Here is a 7,220-nt window from a genome sequence, read left to right as displayed (position 1 = left end):
ACTGCAGGGAAGCCTGAAAAATCAACTTAAACAAAACACTGGTCACACTGACACCCTGAGAATAGGCTTTGAGAAGGAAACTAATAGCTTTTCCTCAAAGAAATAATTTGGAGTGGGGACAATGAGACACCGCCCTCCAAACTGCTTTCTAAGGATGGTGGGCCCAGAAGAGCTCAGAGCCTTTGCTGCTGGGTGGGGTGAAACTTGAGGTCAGACCTGAGTTGCTGAGGTCTAAGAAGAGGCTGAGCTGCGTCTCCTGGTGACCTTCCCAGTTCTTCACCCAGCCTGCAGCTTCCCCTTGAAATCAAAGCTGAACCCATATTTTAAAGTGTTCTGTTTTTCCCACCAATGTGTTTCTGCTTGTATATCTGTTAAGAAAGACTGGGCAGGCAAGCTAAGTAGGGAGATGTGTGTGGGGACTCAGGGCACACACAACCCTGAGGGCAACCCAGAGCTGTGTGCTTATGGGCTAGGGCCTCGACCAGATCCAGAGAAGAATGAATAGAACATTATGTTTATTGGCCATTCATATTTATCCTGGAGATTTCTTTTATGTTTTGTTTTTAATTAAAAAAATAGAGCTTTTCACAGTGGCAGTATTGTAGCCAGTGAGGTTTATCTGAGGCATGATTATTGCTAATTGAAAACTTTTCCCAATACCCTGCCATGATGACTTGAAATATAGTTGGCATTGGCAATTTTTGGCAGTCTCTATGGGACTGAATAAAAAAAAAAATAGGAGGTCTCACTATGCTGTCTAGGCTGGTCTCAAACACCTGAACTCAATTGATCCTTCAGCCTTAGCCTCCCAAAGTGCTAGGATTACAGGAAAGAGCCACCACACCAGGCCTAGTCTGAAGATTTCTTCCAAACATGAAGTATTATTTTTCTTTTCTTTTTATTTATTTATTTTTTGAGACAGAGTCTCACTCTGTCGCCCAGACTGGAGTGCAGTGGTATGATCTCAGCTCACTGCAATCTCCGCCTCCAGGTTCAAGCAATTCTCCTGTCTCAGCTTCCTGAGTAGCTGGGACTACGGGCACATGCCACCATGTCCGGTTAATTTTTGTATTTTTAGTAGAGATGGGGTTTCACCATATTAGGCTGGTCTTGAACTCCTGACCTCAGGTGATCCGCCCACCTCAACCTCCCAAAGTGCTGGGATTACAGGTGTGAGCCACCTCGACTGGTCCTATCTTTCTTTTAGATTTGTCAGAGATCTCTACATATTGTGTACAGATATCAATATGTACACAGTGTATCAATTTAAAGGGGCACCAAATGATTGTGTCAGGATTCCAGGCTGAGGTTGCATTCAGGGGCAGGTCCCGTGCTCTGCAGGAGGATGAAGTCCCGGCCCACAAAGCCCCTCTGGTGGAGGTCAGACTCCTCCTAACCACACACACACAGGAATCACTCTTAGATTTACAGTCAGAATTGGAGACACTGAGACATTTTTAAAACATGGTGCCAGGCTCGATGACTCACGCCTGTAATCCTAGCATTTTGGGAGGCCAAGAAGGGCAGATAACAAGGTCAGGAGATCGAGACCATCCTGGCTAACATGGTGAAACCCCATCTCTACTAAAATATAAAAAATTAGCCAGGCGTGGTGGTGTGTGCATCTGTAGTCCCAGCTAGTTGGGAGGCTAAGGCAGCAGGATCGCTTGAACCCGGGAGTTGGAGGTTGCAGTGAGCCGAGATCGCACCACTGCACTCCAGTCTGGCCAACAGAGCAAGACTCTGTCTCAAGTTAAAAAACAAAACAAAACAAAAACAAAAACAATAACAATAAAAAAACAGTGCGGGTGAGGTGGCTCATGCCTGTAATCCCAGCACTTTGGGAGGCCGAGGCGAGCGGATCACAAGGTCAAGAGTTCGAGACCAGTCTGACCAATATGGTGAAACACCATCTCTGCTAAAAATCCAAAATTTAGCAGGGCATGGTGGCAAGTGCCTGTAGTTAATTTCGATTTTTATGTTAAAAAAAAAAAAAAGAAAAAAAACAGGATTGTGCAAGTTGAAATATAAATTTCCACTGTCCTTCAACGAATCAGGACCCCCAGCCCCACAGCAGCCACCCTCTGCAGCAGCAGCCTCCCTTACACAGAAATACGCTTCCAGTTCTGCTCAGTTCCTGTCACCCCCAAGACTAGGTCCCCCACACTCACATCGCCCCAGCACTGTTGGCTCCCTTATTCCCAACACATTTTGCACACTCCTATTACTGGAATTTGAGTTTGCCACACTGTCTAGAGCAAAGCCTTCAATTTATATACAGGCAAGGAGGAATGGCAGACGGACTTGCCCAAGGGTACAAAGCCTGTGCTGGTACAGCCAAGCCTTCGGTGGGTTCTCCTGGGACCCAGGCTCTCCTGGAGATCAACTAACACTTCAAACCCCAGGGATTGCAGAGCCTGGAGGAGAGAAAGGAACTGTGACTTGTGTTGGGGTCACTGGGTTGCATATGAATTTGGTGACATTGGGCTGTGGCAGAGGAACTCCTGGCCCCGAGGGAGATGCCTAGTTATCTGGGCATGGTAGGCCCGCCTTACCCCATGCCCTGTTCCCACGGGGAGAGAGGAAGCAGCAGTGGTTGAGGTGAAAACCAGAGGTCGAGAAGCCCTGCGGGGCAGAGGCAGCCACAGGCGGCTGCAGCAGGCTGGTGCACGGCCCACAGGCACCCTCCACAACCTTCTGCAAAAGTTGCTGTTATGTGCAGAATTGCAGAGACATGCAACGCCTGAGAGCGGGAGCTCAGGAGCCCTCCCCCATGTGTGCAGGTGGCCCTCGGTGACTCAGCCCAAACCCCAGCCATGCACGTTAGGCAGCTGAGGGTTAAAAAAAAAAGTTTTTGATGCACAGATGCCTGCGGTTTGAGTAGAGTAGGGGTTGGGGGAAATGCAGCCTGCCTTGTCTTGCTCCAGGCCTTGTCGAGGGGTTGGCCCTGACCTGGGAGGAGGGGGTGGCACTGCGGCACAGAGGCTGCTGGCCGGGCTGCAAAGGAGTAAGCTTGCCCCTTGGCGGTCTGTCCGCTGCCCTAACTGTGTCCTCTCCGCCGGCTCCTCCTCTCCTCTTGTTCAGGGAGTTCCCTCCTCCTCTGTCTCCCCTCACTGCAGGCTGGTGTCCTATTACCCTCTGGGATCTCTGCAGTCCAGGGATGACCCAGAGATGGGCTTGGAATGTCAGGAGAGCAGGGATGCACTGCCAGGGGCTTCTGAGCCTGCCCCCACAACCAACCCACCAAGTCTAGGCAAATCTCCTCTGCACACAGTTGTGTGGTTCTCTGTAGAATGAGGGGCTTGGCCTGAATGAACTTGAGGCCCCTTTTCCAGTCATAACAGGCCCTATAATAGGCACTGGACCTGCAGTCCTGACACCAGGTGCAGCTGCCTAAGCCTGGCCTGAGCTCCAAGAGGAGCCTGCTGGCCAGAGCCTACCCTCCCTCTCCTTCTCCACGCTGCCCCTTGAACTACACAGGACTCTTCTCAGGATTGTTCTAGCAAACTTTCTGCTCCAGCTTCCTAGCCTGGGTATGAGAGGTGGTCCAAGGGCCTGACCAGAGCACCCCGGCTTAAGCCCTGACCCTAAAACTCTCTCTGTGACACAGGGCAGGTCAAAGCTCTTTCCTGAGCCTGAGTTTCCACCACCAGGGAGAGAGATGAGCCAGCCTATCCTGCCTCCTGGACTCAGGCAATGTCCACCCTTCATTCCACATGGATTTATGGAGCTGTGGCCACATCAGTCACTTTACCAGCTCCTGCAAGAACAATAATAAGAGAAGCAAAGCAGGAACAGAAGCACAGTTTGAAGTAGAGCCAAGTTAGGGACCCACTGGTGTGGGTGAGTGGAGTGTGTATTAGACAGGATGGGGAGGAAAGGTGTCTCTGAGGAGGTGATGTGTGAGCAGAATTGCGGCAGGAACCATCGCCGAGCTGATCTTGGAGAGGACAGTCCAGGCAGGGAAACGGCTGTGCAGAGGCCCTGAGGCGCTGTTCAGGGATTGGGAAGCCGGCCTGTGTGACTGGGGCAGAGTGGGAATAGGTCCAGGGAGAGCGGGGCTCCAGGCAAGAGGGTCAGGTCTGGGCTTGGGTTCCAGTGCTAGGACTAGGGACGGAGAGAAGGGGTTCAATAGGGGTGTGTGTTACAGGGAGGGGTGACGGTGCTTGCCCATGACAACTGTGGAGTATGAAGGGGAAAAGTGTGCTGGGATAATTAATAGCTTTTGTCTTGAAGTCTTGTGTCTGTAATGAGGACTTCAGAGAGGCTGTGTGGCCAAGTGTCCTTGCCAAGCCTTAGGCTGGCTGTCAAATGTCTAGAAAGACCCTTGTCCTTCTCTAAGCCATGTTTATCACTATCCCGCTCCCCCACAAAAACTTCTACACACACATACAAAAATGCACCAGGCCTTGTCCCATCCCAGGGAGTACCATGTCAGGTGGCCTGTCCTGCTCACGTCACCCTGTCAGCCTTGATTCCCCAACACTCCTGGATCCTGCAGCACCCCAGCCCACTACACCTCAGAGGCCCTGGTAGCTGCAGGCAGTCAGGTTCAGCTCTGGCTCCGCTGCTGCTCAGCCATATGATCAAGGCCTGGCCGCTGGGAGCCTTGGGGTCCTTGTCTCTTACCTGCTGGCATCAGGATTCCTGGCTCAACTTGGTGCTGGGTAGAAGCCCCAACCACTCAGTCAGGCACTGGGCAGGAGTCCACCAAGCAGTGGCCATTACGAAGTCCCAGCCGGGGCTGGGTGGGTGAGGGGGGTGCCAGCACCCCATTTCCCCTCTACTCCCCATCCCTGCTGCCATCACCCAGCCAGGCCCAGAGAATTGGCCCATCACTCCCATTCTCTGAGCCAGGTGGGAATAAAACCCCAAACCCTGGCCGGGCGTGGTGGCTCACGCCTGTAATCCCAACACTCTGGGAGGCCGAGGTGGGCGGATCACCTGAGGTCGGGAGTTCAAGACCAGCCTGACCAACATGGTGAAACCCCATCTAAAAAAAAAAAACCCAAACCCTTTCCCCAGGTGAGGGGATGTGGATGAGTAAAATAGCTCAGGACAGCGCTGAGGACAGGGCCCAGCCCTCGAAGCAGTAGCACCGATTCCTCCTGAGACGGAGGCCTGCCCCAGGAGCTCAGGGAAGCAGAGAGTCCAGCAGTGCTGGGCAGCCCAGAGGAGGGAGGACAGGCTGGGGTTTCCTGGGAAGGCTGGAGAACCTGAACTGAGGCGTTAGAAGTAGATGCTGCCCTTCTCACCTCCAAAGTTCTTTCTAGAGGACTCCGGTAGGGCCCAAAGGCAGCGCTGCCCCAGGGAATGAATCCTAGGCCGTGAACAGAAGCCTGTGGGCGCAACGCTTGGCCGCCCTGAATACAGTCCTGCGGGATGAGGAGGCGGGTGCCTGGTTCGACTACGACCTTGAGAACAAGAAGAACGGGGAGTTTTACCCATCCAACCTCACTCCACTCTGGGCCGGGTGTTTCTCTGACCCTGGCGTGGCAGACAAGGCTCTGAAATACCTGGAGGTGAGTGCACAGCAGGTGGCTCTGACCCACTGCAGGCAGCACCGCCCCCTCCCGACCCTGAGCAGGACCTGCAGGGGAGGCCGCTTCCTCTAGTTGTGCCTCTTGTCCCAGCCTGCGGGTCCCGCCGGAGCCACTGGGGGGCAGCTGTGAGCCGAGAAGAGAAGGGCCAGGAAGAGAAGGGCCAGGAAGGGGACATCTGGCTTCCTGCGGGGCCCAGCGTCCTGCTCCCAGTCCAGCCCCACCCACAGTCACCGGAATGTCTGGAACCTTCTATGACAGCCGGATCCTGATCTACCAATATGTCCCAGAACTGGATCCGAACTAACTTTAATGTCTACTCGCAAAAGTCAGCCATGTATGAGAAGATGAGCTGGTGCAAGCCTTCCCTGCGACCCCCAGAAGGTCCTGGTGGTGAGGTGGGAGGGTCAGGCTTGGCAGGGCCCAGGGCCCAGGGCCAGCGCAGCCGGGATGGTGGCGGCGCCCAGTGGCCACTCCTGGGCACTGCAGGGATGCTGGGCAGGCAGAGCAGCCTCTCCCCAGGGGCTCTGGTTTATTATCCCTGCGACTGGATGGTGGGGACAGTGCCTGACCTACAGACCACTCTCTTGTCCCCAGTATGACATCAGCAACGGTGGACAGCCCGGTGGGGGAGGGGAGTATGAAGTTCAGGTGAGCAGGCCTGGGGTGGGCTGGCCAACGCCCTACAGGGAACTCCTGGGCTCTGCTGCCCACGCCCCCCGGCCCCAGGCTCCAGTGTGCTCACCTGCACGTGGGCCAGGGGAGGAGCTGACTGGTGCTCCCCGGTGCCGCTGGGGCTAGGCAGGGTCAGTGTCCCTGGGGAGAGAGCCCACAGCCCCCACCAAGGGTTTGGGGCTTTCCCAGAGACTTGGCCCCACTGCCCCGCCTTTCCCAGGAAGGCTTTGGCTGGACCAATGGCGTGGTCCTGATGCTGCTGGACCGCTACGGTGACCGGCTGACCTCAGGGACCCAGCTGGCTTTCCTGGAGCCCCACTGCCTGGCAGCTGCCCTTTTGCCCAGCCTCCTGCCACAGTGACAGCCCTCCTCACCTGACCCCAGCTCCTGCCCCATTAAACCTCTGCGCCAGTTCCTGCCTTCTCCTGCCTCTTCATGCCCTCCTGCCTCCCAGCCTGTCCTCTGATCAGAGTGAAGTGGGGGGCAGGGTCGTGACCTGGAGGTCATGGGTTCGGGCCTAGCTCCCTCCTGGAACCTTGAATAGGGTGGCAATCCTGCTCTCCCTGTGCCCCACAGGGCGTCCCCGTGCTGAGGCTGGGGGAAGACCTAGCTCTCCTGCCCCAGGTGCCCCATTGCCATTCCCCACACCTCCCACCTTCCACACACTTCTGTAGTCCAAAGGCTTTATTGTTCTGCTGAAATGCTTACAAATACTGAAAACCCAGAGCCTGGGCCCAGGCAAACAAGGGCTCAGTGCTGGGAAATAGAGCAGAGGAAGTGGGGTTCAAATAAACATGTATAATTTATTTCTGCCCCATACTATTCTTTCAAAGGAGTCTGAATTTGAATGATTGTCTCTAGATCTATTTATCCCCAAGGGCATCATTAAAACAATTGTAAAGTCAGCTGGCAATTAGTGGCGTTTAACAGCTGGATGTGCTCAGGGACAGAGAGGAAGGGAGCCCTGCCAAGACCACTGTCACCCTAGAGTGGCTGTAGCCATCC

At 54.5% G+C, this 7,220-nt stretch overlaps 1 non-coding gene across 1 annotated transcript; it reads left to right on the top strand.

Annotated features, from left to right (window-relative positions):
* Nucleotides 1-579: 579 nt before the first annotated feature.
* Nucleotides 580-719, top strand: LOC135274723 (U4 spliceosomal RNA). Its single transcript, XR_010342492.1, has one exon. It is a non-coding gene; the product is annotated as a U4 spliceosomal RNA (small nuclear RNA).
* Nucleotides 720-7,220: the final 6,501 nt, after the last annotated feature.

Source organism: Aotus nancymaae, unplaced genomic scaffold (genome assembly GCF_030222135.1).
Source record: "Aotus nancymaae isolate 86718 unplaced genomic scaffold, 86718_ANA_hifiasm-v0.15.2.pri h1tg000012l, whole genome shotgun sequence".
NCBI lineage: Eukaryota > Metazoa > Chordata > Mammalia > Primates > Aotidae > Aotus > Aotus nancymaae.
This window is presented reverse-complemented; position numbering and strand designations above follow the sequence as displayed.